The following is a 12,231-nucleotide window of genomic DNA, read 5'->3' on the forward strand; positions in this document are numbered from 1 at the left end:
CGCGACCCCTTTTCTCCCTTTTCCTCAGCCCTTCATTAAGTGTCTTTTCAAACAGGGGGGTGAGAGAGAAGGAGAAGCCCTCCACCTCGTAAACGGCATCCTCATAACCTTGTATGAGGCGGAAGGAGGACGGCGCTGCCTATTCATTCCCCCTCCCCTCACGCGCCTAATATATAAATATATTTCCTCAGGTGTGGAAAACCGCGCTCTTCCTCCTTCCCCCCACGTTCATCTGCCTCTCTTTGCGTTTCCCTGAGAACCCCAAATGGGCTGTTTCTTTGTTCCCCTCCCCCTCCCTCCCCTTCCCCCCACCCGCGCGCGTTCCATTGTCGCGCACAGCCTGCCCAAAGTGGAACGTCTTCTTCGCGTTCTCTCTCTCTCTCTCTCTCCCCCAGTCTTATCTGGCCACCACTCTTCCCCTGGGGGGAAAATGCCTCCCCGCCCTCTCTTTTCTTTCCTTTTTTTAGATAACTGTGTGGTGTCCCGCTTTCATCCCAACCTGTATTTAAAGACTCCCTCCAAACGAGCAATTTCCCTTTATCTCTCCTTTCCAGAAGCACGCAAGCCACCGTTCCCCTCCAGTGTACCCCCTGCACCCACGACTCTTCAACATCCTTCATTTTACCACCAGTCGCTGTTTTCATACTCCGACGTGGGGCTTTCTTTCTCGCCCCTTTGCCCTCGAGCCTTTCTGGGTGAGGAGAACCATTCGGTTCTCAAGAAGCTACTTTCCGGAGTGCCCCCAAAACCGATTCCCTTCCCATTGGTGCCTAAACAAGGCACCGCGTGGTTCCCACCTCTGAAACTCCCAAACACGTTTTTTTGTCACGGCGTGTGAATCGCTTGGGAAGGTGGGGCGAGAGGGGTTCCCCCCCCCCCTTCGCTGTAATTCTAGTACCGGCTGGAGATTTCTCTGTCGGCCTTTTGATCTCTCGCTCGCCGGGATGGTCGTTATCTTGCGTATCTACTTACTTTGGTAGCGCTGACTCGGCAGGTCAGCTAGTAAATGTCGGGTTCAGGACGCCCCATCTTGACTGATCCTCGCTTGTTCGGTTCTCCCTCGCACAGCGCGTGATTCTTTATGGCTTTCCTAGCGATTGCTGGAATTAACAGCAAGGCGCCGGCTACAAGATTTAACCCTATAGACTTCGGGAAGTGGTGGTGTGTGTTGGGGGTGCGCGCGCGCGCGCGCGCCCCCTCGCTCATTCAGGGACACTTCTTTAACCAGGATGGTGTGTGCAGCATCAGGGGGGGGGGGAAATCACTGGCTCCCACTGCAGTCCTCCTCTCTGCACGTTTACTTCGTAGTAAGCCTCACTGAACACAGTGAAACTTGCTTCTAAGGAAACGTGCCACAGGATTGCGCTGTAGAGGTATCGGGTCCCTACTCGCGAGAGTGCAGCTTCCACAGGGTAATCCGACAGGTAATCCAAACATGCTTGTCAGGAAAGTTTGGGGTCCCGGATTTATCTGATTCGGATTAGACGTGTCTAGGTTTTTAGCTGTAAGAGGGGAGCGTGGGGGGAGGGGAGCACAAACCAGCCGGGTGGAATTGAATGGAATTTTATTGTCACTGACTACAGAGGTGATTATACCAAGCCCTCGCTCTTAATTTTCGCTCCAGCGTCCTTAAAACACTCTTATGTTGCCTGCATAAGCTGTTTATACCTAGGTAAGTATGCTAGGAGCTGCGGCATCCCGAGCGATTAGCTATTTCAACGCCGACGAGCGCGCCAGCCTGTTCATCGCGAAGTCCAGGAATCTGTGGGAAAGAAGGGGAAATGTTTAAACCCGGTCCCTAGCAACATTTGCCTTGATTAAAAAAGTTGCTTACTCAGTATGCAGTTTCCTTCTTTAATTATGCGAATCTCTTACGTTTTAATGGAAAGCAGGAGATTCTTAAAAGTAGAGTCTGCTAGAAGGATTTGGAAACCTAAACCCCAAGTTCTTATCTCATGCATAATCGCTTGATTGTTTTGATACCTATTTCTAGCCAGAAAGCTAATATTCTGTTGGATTTTATTTTTAGCTTGCATCTATACAAGAGAGAGGGAGGCGTGGAAAGCCTCCTCTTCGCTTTCAAAGCAGAAGTGAAAGATATCTACCGTTTGTAACCCGAAACGCTGGGCACACAAGCTTTTCAGCTTCTTAAAACCAGCTGATAGAAATGGCAAAAAGGCATTGCTTTCCCAAGCTGGAGGGTAAATACTCTTAAGGGGGAGGGGAGGGGAGAGTAAAGAAACAAGTTGCCAATGAAGTGTGTGCATTGCAAATGCGTCGGGAAGGTTTTCCTCCAGAGGTGCCTGGAAGTGGAGTTTAAAATCCGATATGGAGGGGGTGGGTTGCATATTGTTCCCAGTTTATGAGCTTTGCATCTGAAAACCATCCTACACGTTTTTTCAATCTCCGGCAACGAGTGCAAGGACACCTGGCCCATTACATTGTAAAGCTATTTTTTATAAAGACGTTTTAGGGCTAGACATTAAAAGTTATTAGACGGAGCACACGTGAGGTACAGACATGCAGCTGGATGGCGGTGGGGGTGGAAGGCCTCTGTTAGATACATATGCATTCCCCCCGTATCCAGAGATAAAAAAGGGAAAACTGGGAGAAGGAAGTCCTTGTCGAAATGTCCTGCTTTTACTTTCACTTCTTTTGCTGGAAAAGCAAGTGTAGATGTTTGCTTGCAAAGTGGGTCGATTCTGTATTTAAAACTGTTTTAAAATCATATCCGTTTAATTTTCTGAGGAACCTTTGAATATGGTCACGACAGCATGTGCGGAGGCTCTAGCACAAAAAAACCATTCCGAGTCTCTGAGTGTGTATGGTCGAGCCTTCAGAAAAGGAAAGGACAAATTCCTTAAAAATAAAATAAAAAATACAGTGGAAATACTGAACCTGCCTGCCGAGCAACACAACTGAGTCGAAGTCCTCGGATTGTAAGACTGGTTTCATTAACGCCATTATTTAACCAGTTTATGAGGGACCGAGCTGCCTAGACGTTCCGCGTCTCAAGGACCCGGAACATTTGCTGGCGCAGGGTCTTTCCAAGCAAGTTCTTAGCGGTCACACGGGTTGTTTTTGTTTTCAGATTTTATTTTACGCTCCTTGAGTGCCTGTCTTCCCCACCCCCACCCGGTGAGGATTCCCAGAGGTTGCAAACGCAACGCCTCCCGAGTTCCCCAGGCATTGTGTGTGTGAAGGGGGGGGGTCGTCTCGGTCGCTAAGTCTACCCCCTGCCCCGCGTTCACCCCGCCTGTGTTTTGCTAAGCAGAATCGCCGAGGGAGCCTTCGCCGAAGGAACTGAGGCCGCAAATCGCCAGGCCTCTTTCCCTCCCTTCCTCCCTCGCCTCCTCGGAGAGCTGACCCTCGGGTCAGGCCGTTGTGCGTTGCGCTGGGGTGGGGGGAGAGAAGAGGAGCATTGGAGAGCGAGCGGAGCCAGCGAGCCGTAGACGCTGGCGCTCCTCGGGACCGAAAGCATCGGAGAGGGAAATCCACGCCAAAAAAACAGCCGCTGCGGGCACGCCGAGCGTTTAAAGACCTCCTGAAGGCAGCGCTGCTGTGGAGGACGGGCCAGAAGCGCCTCTCTGCGGAGCTGGGAGGCGAGGGGAACTGCGTAGCTGCAGCCTTTCCCCTTGCTCTGGCTGTTTGGCGCGACAATGGATTCAGACGGCACCGGCCCTTCTTTTCTGAACTCCACGTGGCTCCCCGCTGGCCCCTTTTCCAGGCAGCGCTGCATCCCGAAGCAGCAGGCCGGTCTCTTGGCAAGGCACGTAATCAATCACCGGAGCCGCGTCGCGCTGGAGGCCCCGGGCCTGATCAACCTCGGCCCGTGACTCAGTCCTTTTCTCCTTCCTAAGGGTGTTGCCAGGATTAAATTCATTAGCGGTCTGCTCGGCTACGGCGGCGCACAGCGCCGAGGAAAAAGCCTATAAATAACCCGGCGCTCTCCCGAGCTCTGAATGGCCCTGCTTGAGTGTGCGTTAAATCAAGCCGTTGCCGCCGCTTCCTGGGAGCCTGCTTTAATGGGAGTGTAGAAATCTGAATAACAAAACAAGGCCACCTTGGCTTGGCCTTAGACAGAGGCTCTGACCACTCTTGCACGCCTGATTTCACCATCAGGAAAACAAAAGACATTGAAATTAATATTTTTTTCCCCTCCCCCCACTTACAACACACACACACACCTGGCGCGCCAGCTGAGGGGGGCCGGGGCTGGAAGTCCATGCTGTTTTTCTGGGCCCATGGGTGGCGGAGCAATGCGTGGCTTTCTGCTGGCCCCAAAGTGATCGAAATGTGTGCTAGCAGGCGAAAAAAGCCGCTGCCAAGTTTCTAACAGGGATTGTGTTCCGTCCTGGAAAGTCACACACTTGGGCTGCAATCCTAAACAAACGGACTGGGGAGCAAGTTCCACTGAAATCAATGGGGCTTACTTCTGCGTAAACATAAGTAGGCGTGGAGGCACGACCATGTTTTCAACTCTCAGTGGTTGCAGTTCGAGTGGAAACGTCGGCCGGCGTTGGCCCTGGCGCACACAGAGCTCCGGTGCGCGCTCGGCAGACAGGAAAGAACATGTTTCAGATTTTGTGAGGCATGTGACACAGATGCAGCGCACCGGCAACTGAGAGAGAAGCCACAAGGCCTCGACTTCTAACCCTGAAACGTTAAAAAAAGAAGCAGCTATGAAAGGCAGACGAGTCACAGATAAAGTTCTGCCTCCTCTAGCTTAGTATGCATTTAAAACACTCTCAACCCTAAAAGTATACGCATACAATTGCCAGTATTCTTTTTATTCTTCTTCTTTTATGAGGCCTAAAAAAGAGCCAGATCCATTAATTCAAGCTAACGTCTTCTCTCTGGTTCAGCACCACAACCAGATAGACTGGAGCGAACCAAGGCTCCAACCTTGGATAGCTGAGGAACAACTGTTGTTCCACCTAAGCCAGCGCGTACAGATCTATGGGTCCGTTGCTTGCTTTTTGCGCCTGTGGTGGACGGACCCTGTTCCGCAGGTTGTTGTGAGGCTGTCCCAATCCACTCTTGCTTCCTAGGGAGAAAGCAGCCATTCTGTCTGCAGGAGACAGAAGCAACCGCATAATGGGTGAAAGTGTCAATGAACAAAGGGTTCCGGAGTGTGTGGGAGGGGAGTATTCCTGTTTCACCTACATTTTCCAAGCTCCCCCAGGCCTACTTCTCACAAACAGCAGATTGTGTCGCTGGCAATCATTTGTCTTGATTTCAGACAGTACCTGAGGGCTCGTTTGATGGAATGCTTCGAGACACCATCACCCTGCTAACAATAATTTTAAAAAACCCACCTATTTCTATACCATGTATTTAAAGTACATAGCTTCCCCCACATAGTCTTGGGAACTGTAGTTTACCCCGACAGACTGCACTTCCCAGGAATCTCTGTGGAGAGCCATGCACTTTAAATGTGCTTTAAATGTATTGTGTATAGAGCCGCTGCAGGGTAGCACGATAAGGAGAAGGCTACACAGAACCGCTCTCCCTGGCACCTGGTTGCGCTGTATCGGGTTGTTTTTATTTTCAAGGAGAGGGCATTCAGTCAAGCTGGATACCAGACCTGCAGTGCTTAGTAGGGCAATTCGGGTGTCGGTTTAGCACCTCATCTGCCATTTGTAAGAAAATGACTTAATGCATATTAACAATTGGGTATTTTTGTTGTTGAAATCGGAATATAGGGGTTTCTGTGGACATGGCCATAAACCTGCATTGGAAACAGTGGAGTGAAACCGCCCCTTTAGCCCTATTGGAGACAGAAATTGGTCGTGCCAGGAGGCCAAAGCAAAGGAGAGAGCCATTTCCAAACAGCTCATCCTCATCCTTCCCTCCGATAAGGTGGCTCTCCCACAAAGATACAGTATCGGATGCTTCGAGGCATATATTTTATTGAAAGAGCAGAGCCTTTCAACTACACGGGATTTTTCTTCAGGCAGATCTACCTGAGGAAGATTTCCTTGCATTGCAGAAACTGGTTCTCCGCCTCAGGCAATGCAGCCCAACCTGCCTGGTGTGCCAGAAGAACTATCGGGGATCTTAGGTTTCCTACTCTTGAGGTAGCGACACAGGAAACACTTTTGTTAACTGGGAAGGCTTTAGATGGCCTTCCTGTAGGAAGGAGGCTCAATTTAAGCCCGCTTTTGAAACACCAACAGCAGCAGCACCATCATAACAACAACAACAGCAGCAGCAGCAGCACACCGTTGATCGAGGGCTGAACGGCAGCCACTTGTGGCTGTTTACTACCTCGGCCATTTTGATTGTCTTGCATGCTGGGGCTGGAAATCCTGGGAGTGTTTCCAAGGGGACTCGCCAAGAGCAGCTCTTCCCAGCAGAGCGCACACCTCGGCCTCCGCCTGTCTGTCACTTCTGGGGTGCAGCCGGGAAAGGGAAGGCAGTGACATGCCTTGCAGGGCGGCTCGGAAGGGGGGCGAGTGTAGGACAAGCCTCGCGCTGCTCTGACAGCCAATCACGGAGCGCTGGTGACAGTCTGTGAAAGGGCTACTGTCTTCAACCCTGTCCAGTTCTTCTCGCAGTCACATGCAGCTGCGACGCAGGGCCCTGCTGTGCCGTGGGGTGGGGTGGAGGAGGCGGAGAAGATAAACAAGGAGAGCGCAAAAGGATCACCTCCTCACACGTCTCGACCTTTGCCTCTCAGCAAAAGGCTCAGTTCCTGCAGAAACAAACAACAAAAACATCTCCCCACCCCCCTTAAAACAAAAGCAAGAGGCCAAGATGCCGAACAGCAAGGATGGCTGATCTGTGCCCCCCAGCTATTACTACTGGATTTCACCAGTTCCAACCAGCACAGCCGAGGGTTAGGGATGATGGGAGCTGTAGTGCAAAACACTTGGAATGTCACAGGTCCCACAACCACCACTGTCACTGTGAGAACAGGATAGTTGACTAGATTAGCTTTCCTTGGGTTCATAAGTATTAAGTAGAAGTCCTGTTAAGCTGGATGGGTCTTGCTCTCAGGGAAGTGTGTATCGCAGGGTTGAGGAACCTCCTCTTCCACTTGTTGTTGGACTACAGCTTCCACCCTCCCTGACCACTGGCCATGCTGGCTAGGTTTGATGGGAGCTGGAAGTGTCACTAGATCTGCAGGATGGGAAGTTCTTCAGCCCTAATGAGTAGGACTGCAGCCTTTATCTCCACATCAAGTAACCTCTGACTCACAACATCTAGCTGAAATCACTTTCGGCTTCCCCTCCAGCATTAGACTGCAGAACCATCCTAACAGTCATTACTTGGAAGCAACTCCTACTCAGACCAGCCCAATCAATTCTGTGCATGTTGAGTTGGAAAATAAGTCCTGGGGAGTTCCATGAGATTTACATCTCAGTCCGTAGAGCAGAAGACTCTTAATCTCAGGGTCATGGGTTAAGCTCCATATTGGGCAAAAGATTCCTGCATTGCAGGGGGCTGGACCAGATGAGTCTGTGGTCCCTTCCAACTCTACGATTCTATATATATCCCTCAATTTGTGCACAGACAGGGCTCCTTCAAGAAATATATTTCCAGACGTGCAAGGCAGCCCATGATCCATTAGCTTTGTTTGTTTGTTTGTTTGTTTGGTTGGTTGGTTGGTTGGTTGGTTTTCACAATGCTTCCAACTTCAAAGTGATTACTTTCTAAATGCCTTATTGTGTGAACTTTATGAAGCAGGGCTATGGAAAGTATAGGAAATTTATTTGAATCACAGGGCAGCACGTATTTAGTATCTGAACCTTCACTGACATGCGAGGGATCTCAAGGAAGGTAGGAGCATTTGCCAGCACAATGGACGGGACTCATTTTGAACCAGTGGTCACTTTTACCCTGCTCTCAATGTCTGCTGTGGCCCTTCACCACAATAACATATGGGGTGACCCTGAACTCGTGCCAAGTGTATTTTTGGCATTATCCAAGACTGACCGTAGTTAGCACTACTTTAAGCACAGGCTGGAGTACAAAAACCTTCAATCATAAATACCCTTAGAGATTGGGAAGAGGCACTAATATAGGAGCTGTGGCCAAACTCATAAATGTGCAGTCGGCTGGAGAGAGAGACAACCCTCACCCCCCTCAGGACTAGAGCCTAGTTCTCACTGTGATGGTAAAATGTCTTTCTGGGCTGTGCCACTTCACTCTGGAAAATACAAAATGCTCCACCATGGAAGCATATTCTGTGCACCTAGAAAACTAGCACACTAGGTAGAAACATAGGCTAGAATCCTTCTCTATGGCATGCTAGTCTTCTGGGTGCAGGATTTGTGTGCATGCATGTTCTGTGAAGGAGCATTTGACCGCTATCTGCTTTCTGAGGTGACACAGCCAGGCACAGGTTTATCACCTCACTGTGAAAATTAGGCCCGGAAACCAGCCATCGTGATCCCTCTACCAAATTGCATTCTCAACTCCCGGGAATGGGAAATGCTGTTAGTTTCCAGAGAGGGTTTCTTTCTGCCGACACTGGCTTTTGTTTTAATTATTGGATGCAGGCGATGAATCATTCTCTGCCACCTTCTGCTTGAAAAGGAGGGGAGGAGGAAGCCATTTCTTTTCCTGGGCTGCCCTTGTGTGCAGCTGGTTCTCTGGAGCCACCATGGTGGTTGTATCTGGGCTCCTTTTTATTGAGAACTAAAGGCGGTGGCGGCAGCCGCAGCCGCAGCAGCAAGCAGGCCAGAACACCAGAGAGAGAGAGAGAGAGCGTAGCGCTGAACAGTCCTTGTGGCCAAGCTGGATTTTCCGTTCATGCTGAGGAGCTCACGCAGCAACAGCAAATTTTCTGGCCTGCCTGAGCACGAAGGAAATGACAATGCGGATTGTTAGAGCTGGGCCGGAGAAATTGTGTGAAGTGGATAAAGCCTTCATTTCTTTCCTTTTTTTAAAGTGTTTTAAATAGTGTGCTAGTTAAAATAAAACCACTGATTATTTTGAAGGCTTCTAACAAAGACACTTCCTGGCTTCTTTGTGTGTGTTTTGAAGTTAGAGAGGCAACACCAGTGTAATCGCCTATTAGCAAAATGTCCTTGGGAACTTTCTAAAGTAAGGAATGTGTCATGTGTGAATGCCATTATTTCTAGATACAAAACATGGACATTCTTTTCAGAACCTTACAGGTCTAGGGATGCAGATGAAACAGTTTAGGTAGTCACTGGCTACAATCTGGCCTACAGTGATAGAAGGGACCGTGAGAGTCATCTAGTCCAACTCCCTGCAAAGGGAAGGACTTAAAGAAAAATCAACATGGGACTGAACCAAAATATATTTTGTTACGGAGAGGAATTTTTTTGCTTCCTTCCCCAGTCTAAAAACAGCCCAATACACAGACAGGTTAACAAAGAATCCCATGGAAATTCAATAGAGCCACATGGACACAACCTCAGCTGCACCCTTCTTAACTAGGTTGTGAGTTTGGCTATGAATCAAGCACACTGGCTAGCCATGGAAAAACATCTGCTTACAAGCACACTCCTTAAAACCACAAGAAACACGATCTAAAATTTCAAACTCCTTCTGCCTGATTAATCCTGGCCAAGCCAAAACGTACCCATTTCCGCTATTCCAGGCCATAACTGGCCACATTAGGGAGTAATGAAATTACAAGGATTTGTTAATCTAGCCTCTGGATCTCTGAAACACAGAGACACAATAGCCAATTTCCAGAACAGCTGTGCAGAAAGTAGGGGAAGGGGCTGGTGGCTTGATCACTTTGTAGAAACTGTGTAGGTAATTATTTGTCCGCAAGGGTCCTGTAGGAGTGTCAGCATGTGGGGACTGCTTACAGCAGAACTGAGGTCTCAGAAGCCATTATAAAGGAAACACCTTTCCTCAGGCACCTGGGACCTTAGGTATGCTGAGGCCCAGTAGCGTCTTCCCTCAGGGCCAGCCCAACTCAGGAGGCTTGGCAAGGCAGTCACTGCAGACAGCAGGATGGGAACAGCTGGGAGGGGGCAGCAGATTCAGGCCCCCCAAGGAACGTACTGCTTCCTGCTTCCTGTGCATTGTCACCTACCTTCTCCTTACACCTTCTCTGGCCTCTTTTTTCCCCTCCCCCACCTTCTTCAGCACACTGGGCTTCTCCAGGCTGCCTCCAGTCACCTCAGGTAGAGGCAGCACGGGTGGCAGAGGAGGAGGTTGGGGGCACATTTTCTGTAGCAAAACATATTGGGCTGGCTGGTCCAGCTTTCCCTCTGCTCTCCTCATCTGAACTAGAGTAGTGAGGTAAGGCAAAGGCAGCTTCCTTCCCAGTACCAACAAAGAACCAGACGCGCAAATCAGAATTCCTCTGCAATTGTGGTTACCTAAAACCCTCCTCAGAAGGATAAAGGACTAAGGAAGCAGGACCATGAAAAGCCAAGCTTGGAGGTTGTCCGCAGACCTCTTACCAAGCTGAACCTAGATGCAATACTTTGAAGTAAAGCCCATTTGTTTCAAACTCCAGTGATTGTACTCAAATGGGCAACCAGGATAAAAGCATAGGTATGTGTCACTTGCTTTAAAAAGTGGATGTAAAGGCCACAGTGCTCCACACATAAAAAAATGTAGCCCAAGCAAACTTGCTAGTGAAATGAGGTGGATGGAAGCCAATATTCACATTGATCTCACTGTCACACCTGAGGGTATCACTGTTGACTGTGGAGTCATAATTCCAATACTTTCCAACGTGAAACCAACAACACAGATCAAGCATACAGGAAGAGCCATAGCTTGGTTGTAGAGCATCTTTTTTTCCATGCAGAAGATCCCTGGTTCCACCCATCACTTCATCTCCAGGTAAGGCTGGAGGAGACCCTGCTATGAAATTGCCAGTCAGTGTAGGCAGTACTGAGCTAGATGGACCAATGGTCTGACTCTGCATAAGGCAACTTCCTATGTTACAAATGGTTTCCTGACACCCCCTCAAAGACAATGCTTTTCAAAGGAGGCAGTGAGGTACACCTTAAGTGAATGGAATGAGCCTTCAGACCTCACACAACCACCACTCCAGTTGTTTTTAGCAACTCATTTTTACTGCAGCTAAGCTTCCTCTCAAGGACAGGGCTGTGATAAAAATATTATTTTGAAAGCACTGCCCCATGTGCAGGAATAATAGCAGATTTTATAAATTCCATATAATTCAGCTGATTTCCACAGTATTCCTTAATGTTGAGGTAGCAGGAATCAGGTACAAAGTGCTTACTCCAGATCAGAATCTGGAGGATTACAGTTATAACAATTAATAAAGCAGGCCAGGTAGTCTCTGAAGACATTAAAGTCAATTGAATATTTGTCCTTAGCTCCAATGTGGAGTGGAGGGGCCCTGAAGTGTCAAACTCTGGCATTCAGAACCTAAAATCATTACTGTGCTTCAAAACAGGTTCCACTGATGTCAATGAGACTAAACAGGAGGCAAAATAATTCTAGATAAATATGTGTTCATAAACATGCTCAGAAAGGCATTCTGCTGCCTGAGGAAAGGTCAAGATGGCATCCCTCCCCATTCCACATGTAGAAAGAAGAAAGCCAAACTGGAAATCAGATCTTGCTTCAACACTGGGAACAGATAGCATCCACCACACCTGAAGGAAAACCTTCCATGACACACACACATCTGTAACCGACAACAACACTTGCATCTATTCCCCAACACCTACCACCCACTCCCTGCCCACCCTCTAGCATCTGCTGCCTGAGGCCACTGCCCCATTCTTCCTAATGGTAGTGCTGGCCCTGAACATAACTCGGAAGGAAATGTCAATTACGTTTTCATGAGACATCCAGCCATGCCTACTCTGTGTTGAGAAACTAAATGAGGATGAAGTCCGCATCAGTGTACATGAGATCTAAGCCTTAGTGTATAACACTGGTGTTTCAAACACCTCTGATCGGTAGGTAGACCAGCGAGGCTTCCTTCCAAGTAAGTGTGATTAGGGATTGCAACGTAGTATGGACGCACATCGATTCAGCTATCATCTTCTTTGACCGTGTTCCCGCATCGAGGACTGCAATCCTAAGATCGCTGCTGAATAAGCCCTCCCCCGCCCCCCGGAGTACAGCGGGAATCGACTTCCCTGTAAACAGGCGTAGGATGGCACCGCATGTGTTAGCCCTGCTGCCTGAGGGCTTTTGCTGCGGCACAGCCAAGCCGCTGGCTGGCGGTGAAAGTAAACCCTATTAAAATGAGCAGGAGTTTGCGAGGAGGCAGCAATTCCAGAGCCTCCCTCTTTAGGCTGCAGCCCT

General features: G+C 49.1%; 1 protein-coding gene and 1 long non-coding RNA gene across 4 annotated transcripts in view; both read right to left on the reverse strand.

The window, feature by feature from the left end:
• The window catches only part of BCOR (BCL6 corepressor), an 85,494-nt gene extending 84,447 nt beyond the window's left edge, over nucleotides 1–1,047 (reverse strand). Inside the window, exon 1 of the mRNA XM_083612499.1 lies at nucleotides 973–1,047. The gene's annotated coding sequence lies outside the window, so the exon portion shown is untranslated. The remainder of the gene's footprint in view (nucleotides 1–972) is intronic.
• A 500-nt stretch (nucleotides 1,048–1,547) lies between these two features.
• Nucleotides 1,548–12,231, reverse strand: part of LOC310762093 — a 73,470-nt gene continuing 62,786 nt past the window's right edge. For 2 of the 3 annotated variants that reach the window (XR_014547849.1, XR_014547850.1), the window contains exons 2-3: nucleotides 4,188–4,656; nucleotides 1,548–1,762 (exon numbers count right to left, since the gene is read on the reverse strand). This is a non-coding gene — a long non-coding RNA (uncharacterized lncRNA). Of the gene's footprint in view, nucleotides 1,763–4,187; nucleotides 4,657–6,270; nucleotides 8,015–12,231 lie in introns of those variants that run through there. The other variant, XR_014547851.1, reaches the window with a different exon arrangement.

Source organism: Podarcis filfolensis (assembly GCF_964270895.1).
Source record: "Podarcis filfolensis genome assembly, chromosome: 4".
NCBI classification, from domain to species: Eukaryota; Metazoa; Chordata; class Lepidosauria; order Squamata; family Lacertidae; genus Podarcis; species Podarcis filfolensis.